We start from the raw sequence: 15,066 nt of genomic DNA, 5'->3' as shown, positions 1-15,066 counted from the left end.
TCCTAATATTTTTACTGACTTGATGTTTCCTACTGACGTGTAAACAAAAAATAAAATCCTAAGCCCCCACAACTGACTGAACAAGCCCCCTCTTAATCAAGAGGACCCCAGAGAAACCTGAAAACTGATTTCCCAGCAGTGATGGGATGGAGTTCAGACATGCTTTGTTATACCCACCTTGCTTTTGGAGTTTAGGCACAGCAGATCGGCATTAACATTGAAACAGGTATCATAAGACTGACAAAACAGACTCTTTGTGGCAATAAGATACCAAATTCCTGCCTCTGGTATAGCATCACATAACAGATAGCAAACCCTGAAGAAAATACAAATATTTTACCCCAAAATATATTTCTTTGACATAGTTTGAAATGGCCCTGCAAAGCCATCTCTTGTGGGAGATATTTACATCTGTAGGGCATTTCCATTAATACAATCAAGACTTCCCTTTCTAGGCCTTTCCAAGATCTAGGAGAGATTAAATGAGAGTCTGGCAATTTTAAGGTCTGAAAAGAGACTTTTACCATCTATTTTCTCTAAAGGCTTCTACCTGGAGGCTTCATCTACATAAGAAGAACCTTGGCCTCCACAACCCTCCTTTGTCTTAAGCATTTCTTTCTACGGACTTCAAGTCTTTAGACAAAACTTAACTCTTTCAATCAACTGCCAATAAAAATATCTTTGAATCTACTTAAGACCTGTAAGCACCCCCACCCTCCAAGCACCTTCAAGATATCCCACCTGTTTAGGCTGAACCAATGTATACCTTCTGTGTATTGATTTATGTCTTTGCTTGTAACTCCTGTCTCTCTAAAATGTGTAAAAGCAAACTGTAACTGGACCACCTAGGGCAAGCTTTCTCAGGACCTCATGAGACTGTTCCCTGGGCCTGGTCACTTACATTGGCTCAGAATAGACCTCTTTTTTACAGAGTTTTTTCTGTTAACAAAGAGATGTGATAATAATTTCTCACCTGGCTTCACACTCCCAGTTTCCCAAACCCACTGTAAACCAAAAGTGTCTGAGACAGGTATCAACAATTTAGAAAGTTTATTTTGCCAAGGTTAAGGACGCATGCCTGGGAGGCAGGTCTATAACTTTCCTCAAAGATGATTTTGAGGGCCTTAATATTTAAAGGGGAAGGAGTGAATATTGGGGGAAGAGGAATAAATTTTTTAAAGATGTAGGTAGATAAGAGACAAATGATTGCATCCTTTTGGGTCTTTGATCAGCCTTTGGTTGATCAGTCTTTGATCCACCGAATACACAATTTACCTGTGTGTTTAGAGTAGAGGAAAAGTCACTTATGCCTTAGTCTGGCTCACGGAATCTGCATTTTTATAGAAGATAACATAAACACAGGGCACGTGAAGCAATCAGATATTCATTCGTCTCAGGTGAGCAGAGGGATGACCGAGTTCTGGCCTTTGTCTCACACCTGAGAAGATCAGCTGTCAATTTCCTTTGCCAGGGTGAAATTCAACAGAACTGCTTTAGGGTACAGATCTGGGGGCCCAACAGGGAAGTTCCTTGTGGGTCATTTGTGAGGGAGGTATGTAGGTTTTATCTTTGCAGCTATCTTATTTAGAAATAAAATGGGAGGCAGCTTTGCCTGATGCAGCTCCCAGCGTGACTTTTCCCTTTGGCTTAGTGATTTTGGAGTCCTGAGATGTATTTTCCTCTCACACCATCCACATGTTTAAGCCTGATGGGCCTCACAGCCACTCCTGAGGTACCAGCAGGACAGTCTGGGTCCGTATTTTACCAGTCAGGATGCTAGCTGGAGCTCAGAGGGCTGGCTTCTCAGTTGTGACATGGTACAAAGGGACTGGCTTAGTGCAGAGCACCTTCTGTAAGAACACTTTGTCACTGAGACAGGTTGCCAACTGCTCCTACTTGACTCGAGATCTGAATCCTTCTCACTATTTCCTCTGTCTGTACTTGTAAGTGGTTATTGTTTTAGTATTTCTGCAACGTGCTCGACGTGCTCGGCAGTGCCATTTACCTAGTGCCTGGAGCCAAACCGATTTAGAAACATGAGCCCTGAGATGCCCTGCAGTTATGCAAATGAAGGCAATGTTCTCACTTTCTCCCTGTTAGGTTTATAATAGAGCACATTGCAGGGTAGAAAAATGAAGTGACCTTGCCAGCGAGCATCTCTATGTTCTTTTTTTCTCTTTCTCTCATTTTTTATGCACTTGTACAGATCTCTTTTCTCCTGTTTTCAGATATGAGAAAAATCAAGATAGAAAGTCTTACTTGGGAGTCAGCAAGGTATCTGATGGCAAAATTGGGATTAAAGTTCATAGCCACATTCATTAGTTTACTTTTCAATCCTTGGACCTCAAGGATTGAATAAACTCAAATTTACTGCCAATTAAATTCTATTGATCTAGAATAGCACCAATTAATGATGATAGGGTGGCTGGTCATTTTTTTTTATGGTGTCCCTAACTGAGCCTGGAACTGAGCTAGGTGCTACCTAAACCCTTCTGAAGGAGATGGGGGTCAAACCTGCCTGAAGGATACTGTCTGCGAACACCCATTGCCTAAATACAGTCATCTGTCACTTCTCTTTGGAGTGTTCTGTAATTTGACAATAGATCTTTTTGAAAAACTAGGAACCCTGTGCCTTAGATTTGAGCTATGGCCCCAGGAATTGCATCTTTGGTGTGAAAAGATCCTTTAAAGTCGGGGAATTTGGGGTGTGGCCAGGTGTCTAAGACTGTGAGATGCAGGCTGTGGTGGACACATCTCTGTGGGGCAGCAGGAAGGAAGGGGCTGTTTTTCTGTGGCTGACAGTTCTGGTCAAAGGTCAGAGAACAATCTAGGCTTTAAGACCCATCAGAGGCAGCTAGAAAAAGGGCTGACGGTAAGGCCTGTGTCAGTTTCCATGGACTGGACAAAGGCCGCCTGGATGGCGTTGCCTTGCACGCCCCTGCTGTGCAGATGCATTCAATTCTGTGTAAGGGTGAAAAGAGAAAGCAAGCTGCAGCTTCAATAGGGATGGCGATTCCAGCCAGTCTCCCTGCTTGGGCCCTGAGAGAACACGAGGAGGGGGCTGGGAATTGCAACTTCCTCAGTGGGCTTTGGTTCTAAGGGCGTCTCATAGTGTGAGCATCTCGCTAGGATGCACTGTGGGTTCTAACATTTAGATGCTCACAATATACACTGTGTTGGGACCTCTGCACACAAATCAACAAATCCCTCTCCTGCCCCAAAGAACAGGGTTTGTTCCCGGGCTGTGGGAGCTCTGGCTGTGCTGGGCCCACGCTTGGCTGATCCCTGGGCCACACAGGCATTTTGCAAAGGTGACTTTGCACCTTAAACACTAACTTGAGCCCCGATTAAGAGGTCACTGTGCTGTAATTGAACCAAATCCACACGAGTTCCCACAGCCTCTGAAGAAATCTGAGCAAAGTGTGCAGGACTAAGAGGCTTAATTTGTTTCCAGAATTTTTTTCTAGTTGTGATAAAATCCATACAACATAGAAGTTATCATCTTAACCATTTTTAAGTGTACAGCTTGGTGGCGATTAAGTACACTCACGTTATTGCGCAACCTCCATCCATCTCCAGAGCTCTTTTCATCTTTCCAAACAGAAACTGCACCCATCAAACACTAACTCCCCATCATCCCCCTCCTCCAGCCCCTGGCACCCACCCTTCTACTTTCTGTCTGTATAAATATGACTACTCTAAGAACCTCACAGAAGTAGAATCACAAGGTATTCGTCCTTTATGACTGGCTTATTTCGCTTAGCATAATGGCCTCTGGTTTCTGATGACTAAGAAGCTTTTTATAAATTAATCTTTTTAGAGATTTGCAATGAACATATGTCTCTGCTGGTCCTGTGTGGAGTTAGTCGGTAGGATGGCGGTTGCCAGGGAAGGCACAGAGGGCTGTACCAGTTCAGGAGAGCAGGTCTGAGCGGGGGCTGGAGTCCCTCCTCCTGTTTTCCCTTCAAGCTCTGCCAAGGGGCCCCTTGGAGGCGGGGATGACAACACAGCCCTGGCTGTGGCCGCACACGTTCGACACAGATTGTTCCATCGTGTTTTCCCACAACTCTAGATGGCAGGTATGATTTCAGTCTGTCTTACAGACAAGGAAACTGTCTCAGCGAAGTTAAGGAACTGCTCAGGGTCAGCCAGCCTATGAATGGTGGCATCTGGACCACACTTGGGCCCATCAGTACCCAGAGCGGGAGGACTCTCCGGGGCTCTTGGCTGCTCAGAGGGTGAGCTGGGCCCAGGGGTGGCAGAAAGGGGACATCCACAGCCCTGGGTTAGAACCCAGGTTCAAGCTGAGCTCCACTCCTCACTCACTGCCACCTGGAACTTCTGTGTCCTCATCTGTAGAAAAGAGATAAGGCCTCTTCTCACCTCTTCCAAGGACAATGAGAATGAAATTCGACAACAAATAGCATGCCAGAAAATATGAACCATGCTGGCCAAATCAAAGGAAGAGGTGCTCCATCACTTAAGTCCTTTCTCTCCAGGCCATGGCACAGAACATGGAACCCGGCGAGGACCTCCCAGTTTTAAGCCCTCATTAAAGAGCCTGAGAAGCTGGCCAAGGTGGCTCAACTCTCAGTGTGGGTTTCATGCCGTCCCTGGCAAAGGCTCTACCGTAGGATGTGCCGATTTCCAGTCCCCGCTCCCAGCACGGCCTGGTGTCTGTCTGAGAACAAAAGCACTTGCTGAATTCTCAGAGATGCCGCCTGTAATCCCAGCAACCCCATAATTAGGGCACAGAACTTGTTGAAAGGGAAGAGATGTCATTGGTCGGGGGCTGTCAGAGCACTGTGGTGACAGGGTGTCCCCACCAGGGTTGGAAGAAGTGACGGGCGGCAGCCACACGTGGCCCCTTTGAAACAGCTGTGCTTGTGATCTGTGCTACAGATGTTTGGTTTTTTGAGGCAGACAAGAATGCTCATTAAGATGTGAGCCACCGCACCTGGGTGAAGTGTTGAAATGTTCTAAAATTATACGTGACGATGGTTGCACAACTCTGAAAACACGAAAAACCACTGAATTGCACACTTCAAACGGGTGAATTGTATGGTATGTAAAGTTTATCTCAATAAAGTCTTTTTGAAAACATTTTAAAGACCAATTAAAAAAGAGACAGCGAGCCAGTTGTTTCTCAAGGTAGAAGGCAAAGCCCCGAGGGCAGGATTAAGTCACTAAAGACAGTAATTAAATGGCTCTGGAAGAGGACAGAGATTTCCTTACTTCCAAGCTTTACTTGGTGAGGGGAGGGTGTGGCAAGGGGGCTGGAGGAGACGGGCAAGGAGGCCCTGGAAGAAGGGCCCAGAGAGGAAAAATGCAAGGAGAAGGTCAGCTGAGGACATTCAGGTCATATTAAAGTCCAATGCATCAAGCCAGTGGTTTGCTGGGGGGTCTCTCTGGACCTGGGGATTTTCCTGGGGAGTCAGAAGAGCTGACTCCTACCTTGGAGCTGGGTGGAATAAAAAAAGCCGTAGGAAAGGTGTGGGAAACAGCATGGCGGGTCCTGGAAAGTTAAAGAGAATTACCATATGACCTGGCAATGCCACTCCAGGTACACACCCCAAACAAAAGAAGGCAAAAGCTAGAACCAGCATTTGTACATCCATGTACACAATCGTGAATAGGCAGAACCAACCCAGTGCCCTCCACGGATGAATGGATCCACGCAATGTGGTCTATCCGTAAAGTGGAATATTATTCAGCCTTGAAAAGGAAGACAATCTGGCACGTGCTGTAATACGGATGAAGCTTGAGGACATTATGCTAAGTGAATCAGCCAGACACTAAAGGCCAAATACCGTAGGATTCCACTTAGAAGAGGTTCCGAGCGTGGTCCAGTGCATAGTGATGGAAAGCAGGACAGTGGTGCCAGGGGCTAGGGAGAGGGGATGGGGAGTTAGTGTTTAGTGAGCACAGAGTTTCCATTTGGGAGGATGAAGTTCTGGAGATGGATGGTGGTGACGGCTGCACAGCAATGTGAATATACTTAGTGAACTGTACGTATAAAATTGTTAAAATGGTACATGTTATATTATGCATAGTTTACCACCATTTAAAAAAACAACAGTAGAGTCTGCAAATTTAGAGTGATCAGTTCAACCCAGTTTGCCCAGGACCTACCTGGTTCTAGCACTGAGAGTCCTGCATCCAGGGAGCCTCCTTAGTCCTGGGCAAACAGAGATGGCTGATCAGCCTGCCTGTAGCAAGCGTGGCTGCAGGCGCTGGGGAATGGGGGCCCAGCCTGGACAGTTGGAGGGTGGTCTCAGTGGTGCTGTCTCTAGCCCGAGTGGCACTGGAAGCTGACGAGACCCTGAAGAGTAGTCTGGGAGGTAGAAGGGCCTCTCTGTGGGGTGACTGGAGATGGAGGTCACAGAAGGAGGGTATTGGACCAATTGGCAAAAAAAAAAAAGAAAAAAAAAAGAGTATTTTGTTGTTTGCCAAAGGCCCGAGATGCTGGCTGGGGTGACTCAACTCCCAGTGTAGGTTTCATGCTGTCCCTGGCAAAGGCTGTACTGTAGGATATGCATTTGGGAAAGGCAACATTTGAGTGGAATTTGCGTCCTTACTCAACATCCCCTGGCTGATCTGTGTTCACTTGCTTGGTCTAAAACACTGAGTGATTTCTTCATATTCAAGGGAAGCAAATACTTTTATTCTTAGTCGCCAATGAGATCTGCTCGAATACTTTCTCTGATCCCAGGGACTGATGTCTATGGGTCTAAAACCACCCAAAGATTTTAGGAATTAAAATTTTACAAAAGGACAGGTACTATCATCAGAGCGAAGAGGCAACCTACAGAATTGGAGAACATTTTTGCAATCTATCCATCTGACAAAGGGCTAATATCCAGAATCTACAAAGAACTTAAACAAATTTACAAGAAAAAAACAAACAACCCCATCAAAAAAAGGGCAAACGATATGAGCAGACACTTCTGAAAAGAAGACATTTATGCAGCCAATGGACACATGAAAAATGCTCATCATCACTGGCCATTAGAGAAATGCAAATCAAAACCACAAGGAGATACCACCTCACACCAGTTAGAATGGCGATCATTAAAAAGTCAGGAAACAACAGACGCTGGACAGGATGTGGAGAAATAGGAACGCTTTTACACTGTTGGGAGTGCAAATTAGTTCAATCATTGTAGAAGACAGTATGGTGATTCCTCAAGGATCTAGAACTGGAAATACCATTTGACCCAGCCATCCCATTACTGGGTATATACCCAAAGGATTATAAATCATTGTATGATAAAGACACATGCACACGTATGTTCATTGTGGCACTATTCACAATAGCAAAGACTTGGAACCAACCCAAATATCCATCAATGATAGACTGGATTAAGAAAATGTGGCACATATATACCATGGAATACTATGCAGCCATAAAAAAAGGATGAGTTCATGTCCTTTGCAGGGACTTGGATGAAGCTGGAAACCATCATTCTCAACCAACTATCACAAGATCAGAAAACCAAACACCACATGTTCTCACTCATAAGTGGGAGTTGAACAACAAGAACATATGGACAGGGAGGGGAACATCACACACCAGGGCCTGTTGGAGGGTAGGGGGCTAGGGGAGGGATAGCATTAGGAGAAATACCTAATGTAGGTGACGGGTTGATGGATGCAACAAACCACCATGGCATGTGTATACCTATGTAACAAACCTGCACATTCTGCACATGTAATCCCGAACTTAAAGTATGATAAATAAAATAAATAAAAAATAAAAAAAGACATGTAATCGTCAGACCATTGGGAGCACAAGGAGCAACTCTACGAAGGCATTACCTTTAACCCACCACGGTTTCTGCTTCCTAAAATAAAGGCAATGCACAGACCGCCAGACAGATCCTCCCCTTTCCAACAAAAGTCTTACCTGAAGCCCTATTAATAATTTGCCTTTCTTCTGCCATCTAATGCTTCCATTCTCTGAAGAATGTGGCTGTGTGCACTTTGGCTTATGGAATCCTCTGTTCTTTTAGTTTGGTGAAATAAGGGCTGTGATGGCAGCAAATCTGAAAGCACGTTTGGGGCAGAGATTTCTGGATGCATCTTTAAAGCTGGCTTGAGAGAAATCCCAGTGCACAGGGGCCAGCCAGAGGCGAGAGAGTGCTGTCCTGGACAGCATGGTAATTAGCCCAGAAGTGGGCAGCAGACAGAAACCCAAGGTGGCGAAGGGCATTTTGTCTGGTCCCTTCGTCTCGGGCTCTTATCTCTCCTATCCCAGCCTAATAGCTATAATTAGTCTCTGATGCATGCTGAAAAGAGGCTGCGTGTAAAATCCAGGCTGTTTTTGCCAGCTGTATGTGCAGGCCCAGAACATGTTCCACTGTCCCACGATTTGGGAATGAGACTTACAGTTCTTGAACCCTGGAAACACTTTGTGTAATCACTTTCCTTATCTTATTTAACTTCACCTGCAGGTCTGCCTTATTATTTTCATCAGTGTTGTGTAGGAGAATCCACTTAGAAGCCTGGGTAAAATTGTATTACATGATGTCAGGTTTGGTCCCTGAGAAAGAGCCAGATTAACGCTGGCAGGAAAGAAAGCAGGAGTGCCCTTCAAGTGCACCACTGAAGGGCAACCGGAGGTTCCAGGGAAATGTGAAGAAAGAAACGCAAACACCCCTAGGAACCAGGCTGGTCTTGTGAATTGATTTCCAGGGGAAGGCTAGAGCTTGTTTCGCAGAGGTCTCTATTCTGGGAGGCTGTAGCCCAGCGGGAGGGAGCTAGAGCTGACTCTCCTGGCGAGTGGAGGCCGCACGCATGCTCTGCAGCCTGGGGCCTGCAGGGCAGGGACTCTGAGCCCGGCTGGTCCTGGGTTCTCTTTCGGGGCCCTGGCCAGGGGCTGTGGGTGGGAGGGGGACAGGTGCAATGGCTCCTGTCACTGGGCTGACTCAGCATGCAGGAAGGAGACAGCAAGACGACTCCATCTGAGCCAGTCCTCCAGGGATCCTCCCTGCCAGGGGCTCCTGTGCCCCCTGGGGAATCATGAGTCTACTGGGAAGGAGAGACTACAGCCCCAGAGCTGGGCAGAGAGCAGGAGGCTCTTCGGGCCCTGCCGAGGACTCCACAGCAAGAGCCAAGCTCTATCCCTGTGATGAGGCCTTTGATTTTTCAAACTTGGAAGGTGTGCGCCAAACTACACCTTCCGGGGTGAGGCTGGCTTTTGGGAAGGACAGCGGTGCATTCTGAAGAGCCCGTGATCTGCCGCTAGGGGCTCTGGGTTCCAGGCCTAGCGCAGCCTCTGATGACATGAGGGACTCTGGACAGGCGGCATGTGCCCTTCACAGAGACAGGATGGTGATCACCTCCCTCCCCTCCCATCAGATTGCATCTTGGAAGTGAGGGGGTTCTGGAAGCTGTACACCCAAGGAAGGCATTATGTGCCCGAGAGAGAGCAGGAGAGATGTGACTGCTGCTGGCTGGGTGATGATAGGCCCAGATCAGTGTCACTGGCACCCACCCCTGCACCTGGGTCCCCTGCACCTCAGCTCCCAGCATCTGGGACTCCTCTCTGCCTGCCTCCCCCTCACTCAATCTGTCTCCACTCAAGAGGCTGATGGGCAGGTCTCCTCGCTTCTTCAAACCTTTCAAGGTATCATGGGACCCTCCTGTTCGCTTCACCTCTCCAGCCTCCTCTCTCCCACCCTGATGCCCTTGCCCCCGCAGGGCAGCCACACTGGGTTCTGTCCCCTCCTCTGTGGTCCCTTCTCCACCTGTCACCCTTCAGGACCAGCTCAGCCTTTGTCCCCCTCCCTGCAGAGGGGATGACAGCCCCATGGGCGCCCCCTGCCACTGCCCCTCCATGCAGCCTCCACATGGCACCTACGTGTGGGCATCGGTTTCACTTTTTATCATGTGTCTCCCACTAGATGACAAAACACCAGAGACAGAGACTGTGTTTTCCAGGGGCCACCACAGTGCCTGGGGTCTGCTCTGGTGCTCAAAAGCCATTTGTTAGATGAATGAATCAATGAATCATTCCATTACTTAAATTTTCCCAGAGCCAAGTCTTGATTTTCCACACTCCATTACCCAGTACCTGTCTCCATGACTGGGACAGTCCTAGAGAAATCACTCCTCCCTCTGCTACCCGGGCTGACCACTACCCTCTGGGATCTCCCGCTGCCCCCAGGCCTATGGAGAGGCAGCCAGTAGAAAGGACAGAGGAGCAGCCCCTGGTTCAAAGTCCTTCTCCACAACTCGCTGGTGACGCCATCCTGGGCGAGCCACGCCACACCTAAGTCTCAATTTCCTCATCTGCTAAATGAGCATAATAGTACCCACTTATTGATAATGATTGACAATAATTAAATGGGCACACTACTGATCACTTATGAGAATCAAATAAGCCCATATACACACATTTAGAAGAGGACATTGAGTTCCAGAATTACTAGTTCCACTGTATCCCGTTTTCATACACAGAACCACACAGCAAACCGTTCAATTACGTTTTCACTTCCCACGTGGCGCTCGCCCCACCTCCTGGCTGTAGGGTCCCTGCGGGAACCTTTTCTGCTACTCACGGCCTGGCTCAGCGCGGGTCCCCAGCCCAAGCTTCACCTGCCTTTACTGAGTGCTCCCTTATCTCTGACGACTGTACTGCCCGTCGCACGTCACCAAGCATGTTCCGTGGTTGGGTAGGGCTGTGTTATCGTCTCTATCACCAAGTGTTGCCAACGTCAGAGGGCCGGTAATGCCAAAGCACTTCAGACTGGAGATACGGGGGGTACCCTCCTGCTCAGGGGTGTCCTTAGCTTGCACATGAGGAGGGACAGACCCGCCACTAGGGACCAAGGTCTTCCTCAACTTCCCTGCCACTCCTCTGGAGAGCAAGTGGGGGCCCCCCTGAGGCCAAGCAGCCAGTCCCAGGACGGCTGCTCCCGCCAGGCTGTGAGCATGGCCCAGTCATGGCTGTTCCTGGTGGGACCCTGGCAAGACCTGCAGGAAGGCCTGGCCCCCTCACCTCTGTGCGCTCGGCCGCGCTGCTGGGGGTCTCTGGGCCAGTGGGTGGAGGGAGAGAAGACATCCCTAGCAGGGGCCGCCTTCTTGCTCTGACAGGAGCTCCCCTGCGTGGCCTTCTCAACTTCACCTGCAGGAAGACCTCCCCCATCTGTAGGCAGGAACTGGAGCTTCATCACATGAAACTGGAAGCTTTAGCCAAGGTGCCAACTGTCCTATGGAAACAGAGGGCCTAAGTGCCCTGGGGTCACCTGAGAGCCCTCAGAAGACCCTGGGGCGCAGTTGGTGGGATTTCTGGGCTTTTCTCGGGTTCTCTATCCCCTGGTTTGGAAACAGATGTAGCGGAAGCTTCACATCTGATGCTGAGCGAGAACCAGCGAGGAAGGTGTCAGCAGGCTGCTGACCTCGAGGGAGGGGGAGCTGAGGGCAGGACATGAACTGCTGGAGTGGGGCCCTGTGGGAGTAATTAGGGCTCCCAGGCACCTGCAGTTGCTATAGATTCCTGCCTGCACCTCCAAAGGGAAGTGAAGCAAATCTATTTTCTGCCCCACCCTCCAGGCTAGTTTGAGGCTGTTTTGTTCTCCAAAGTCACTTCATACTCCATTACTCGGGTGCCTGTTTTCTTGGGAAGAACATGCTTTGGGCTTCAGCTGCCAGGGGCCTCACAGTTTCCTACAACATTGTGGGTGAATCCAGACCCACTGCAGGGCTTTGAGGTCAGGCAGATCTGAGTTCAAATTCCTGATCTGCTGGTTGATCTTGGGCAAGATTTTTAACCTCAGTTTTCTCATCTGTGAAATGGGGATAGTAATCGTGCCTACCCAGAAAGATTGCTGTGGCTGTTGAATGATGTGAGGCGTGTGTATAAACCTGTGTAACACAGCATCCAACCATCCCAGGGCCCCGGCAACTGCTCAGTGCCCTGATGCTGCTCATTCCCCTCCTCCCTGCTCAAAGAGCTGCCAGGTAGGGATTTATTATCCTCATTTTACAACCACAAAGCCGAGAAGGCTTGGTTAATTGGTTTACCTAAAGTCACACAACTAGGATATGGTAGAATCTGACTTGAAGTTGAATCTAATTACAAATAGTATGCTTTTTCCACAGCACTCTTGACCAGTTAATGAGCCAGTTGCATGAGAATCACTTGCAGGTACTTGTTAAAACCTCAACACCTCCCCAGGTTTATGGAATCTGAATTTCCATGGAGGGCTGGGAGGGATCTGCACTTTTAGCAAACGCTCTGATTGCCTCACCCCGTAGTCCCTACCCCATATCGTGGTGTGCTGTTATAATGGGGAGGGTGCCCATCAGAGGAATTGGGTATATTATTATAGAAGAAACGTGAATGGGAAATAAGAAACTTAATGCAATTACATGGACAGGCATGGATCTGGCTGCCGAGCAAGTGAGGAATTTGCATATTTCCCTTTGGTTAATTTCATCATCCACTCAGCACGGCCCTCAGCTCACCAGATCATCTCAGAACTCAACTTACTGCATCTCTATTAAAACTTTTGTCACACTGTGCCGCTGTGTTTATGCGCCTGTCTTCTCCTTGGAAGGGAAACTCCACAAAGACAGGAACCCTGACCCATCCACCTTGGCCTCACCCCACCCCAGCGTGGAAGCCAGGCGGCTGCTGAATGGACATGGGGCTGGATGAAAAGACTCCCGCCTGCCTCTCACAGCCCCGGGATCGCTACTGCAGTGCTATTGAGCTGCTATTCAATAGTGAGGTGCTGCCGTGGGGATCCTCCAACTCCCTTCTCCTTGACCCTGCAAGACAGCCAGGAAAGGGAGAGCGGGCAGGACCTCCCAGTTGGGGTCAGCTGCAGCTCCCTGGCCAGCAGTCCCGCCTCATCAGCTCTCACATCCAACAGGAATGTTGGGAGACTGAAGTCCTTATTTTTTTAATTCTAGGAGATTCTATGCCTTAAAAAAAATCTGTAGAGTACAAGGTGAAGAATGCACACCGAGGACATTGGCAAGGGAGAGAAGAGCCTGGCGCTGGCGCTTTTGTTTCTTTGCTCTTTTAATATTCTCTTTTCCCCTTGATGATACATGATATATTCCTATTTTAGGAATTTTGAAAACTATAGAAACGTCAAAAGAAATATTACCACTCAGAAATAACGATCATCAAGTTATGGTGTATTTCCTTTGCTGGTTCTTTTGTTTATAAATTCTTTAGTAACTCCCGAAAGGCCACATCTGCCCAGATGAATAGAACAGGAATCTTCCTCCTGCAGGGCTGCTGCCAGACAGGCTGAAAGCCCCGGGCTATGCAGAGAAGACTGAGCCTTGGGTGAACAGAGGCTGGGACTAGAAATTCTCTTGTGAACCAAATCCCCGCTCAGCCAGTGCCTTGCTGATGGCTCTGAGCAACTTGCTATCTTCATCCTGAAACAGTACAGCTGCCCAGCCCCTGCTAAATGGTTACGAGGCATTGCTAGCAACCTCCTGTGTGGCCTTTTGCAAGTATCCTATTCTGAAGGGTTGAAACACAGGCTTTCTGGCAGCTCAGGGCCTCCTGACTTGGACATCTGATGTGCCTAGAACAAAGGAAAGAGATCTGGATCCAGAGCCAAGTGATGTGTGTCTGTGTCGTGGCTTAGCCACATCCTTGCATATGACCTTGGCCAAGTCACTTTAAACTTTCTGTCCCTCAGTTCTATAATCTTTCTGAGCCTCGGTCTTTCCTCTGTAAGATGGGAATAGCAAATACTTCCAAGCCTTCCCGAAGGATAGTGTATATGGAAGTCTCCCTAGATGGGGGGTATCAACCTGGCTGCATTGCCCATTTCCCATCAAAAGATGCTTGGTGAGAATGACCTGCCATTTGGCCGTACTGCTTAGCACACATGGATGACACCAGCCTCAGAGGCTGTCCCTGGACATACCACTCTTTTGCATACCAAGCACGCAGCACGGGCAACAGAGGGTTAACCGGGAAAGGGCGGCCCCCTCGAAGCCAAGCGGTGGCCACGGGGGGCCAGCTGAGTTTAGGTCACAGGCCTCCTGTGACCTAAGTGACAGGCCCTAAGTGATGAAAACTTGTCAAGGTTCTCCTCCCTTTTTCTAACAGCCATAAACACCTTCTTGGTGCCCGGGTGGGGGAGGGGGGGCGGCAGGAGGAGGGTGTCTGCAGGGATCACACACTGTGTGAAACTCAAAGAAAAATATCAGTTGGCACCCAGGGCTTCTCACTGCAAACTGCCCATCAGGAAGCCAGAATGTTTTGGTCTTCATTCTGGCACTGCATAAACCATGCAGAAGACTTTATTGCCCTTTTTCTCTGTCTTCCAGGTTGGCAAGGGGAACTTGTGGGTGTGACTGAAGAGAGAAAACAGAAAGGAAGGTCCCTGCTCCCCTGTGCTGAGTGCCCAGGGCTCCATCCCAGGGAGTTGGCTGATGGACCCAAGCCCGGGCAGAGGCGTGTGCGAATGCTCTAAATTCCCGACTCAGCTAGAGAGGAGAAAATCCCACAGCTCCAGGTCATGCTCTTTCTAGCTCCCCTGCTTCCCGAAGCAATGCCCTCCCCCAACTCCCAACCAGGCTACTTGGCTGCCTGGAAGGTGAAAGCTGGGGGCTGTGACCTTCTGGTGACCTGAGCAGCCTAGAACTGCAGCTGCACAATGGCAACTCCCTTGAGCCAGTGTCCCAGAAGCGGAGAGACTGGGCCTTACCTGGAGGAGTCAGGTGGCCGCAGGCCTGCCTGCCACAGCCAGAGAGCCACACATCTCCAACTCCACCCAGGGAGCCCAAGGTCAGGCCGTCTTAGCTGGGAGTCGCTCTAAGAGGCTTGGGGGATCTCCACCAGCCTTGTATCCCGAACACATTAGCCTGAAGGAAAATCTGATCTACTTGCCGGTCCCTGGGGGGCGTCAGGAGTGACAGTCATTTCCTTGAAAGCTGAGAGGGAGAGCTGACCCCTGAGAGCTGTTAGGATCCTTCCCAGCCTCAGAAATCAGCCACGGTCAGAGAGTCATTCTGCCTTTTAGCTGGTCTTGCAGGAGGCGGGAGCAGACTAAGACGATGCTTCCAGACCCAGCACTGCCTGCCTCT

General features: G+C 49.0%; 1 protein-coding gene across 4 annotated transcripts in view; it reads right to left on the bottom strand.

Annotated features, from left to right (window-relative positions):
• FAM167A (family with sequence similarity 167 member A) overlaps positions 1-15,066 on the bottom strand; it is a 44,373-nt gene that overhangs the window by 3,724 nt on the left and 25,583 nt on the right. The window lies entirely within an intron of this gene.

Source organism: Macaca mulatta, chromosome 8 (genome assembly GCF_049350105.2).
Source record: "Macaca mulatta isolate MMU2019108-1 chromosome 8, T2T-MMU8v2.0, whole genome shotgun sequence".
In the NCBI taxonomy this organism is placed as follows: domain Eukaryota; kingdom Metazoa; phylum Chordata; class Mammalia; order Primates; family Cercopithecidae; genus Macaca; species Macaca mulatta.
The sequence above is the reverse complement of the archived record's forward strand: the minus strand, read 5'-3'. Positions and strand labels throughout refer to the sequence as shown.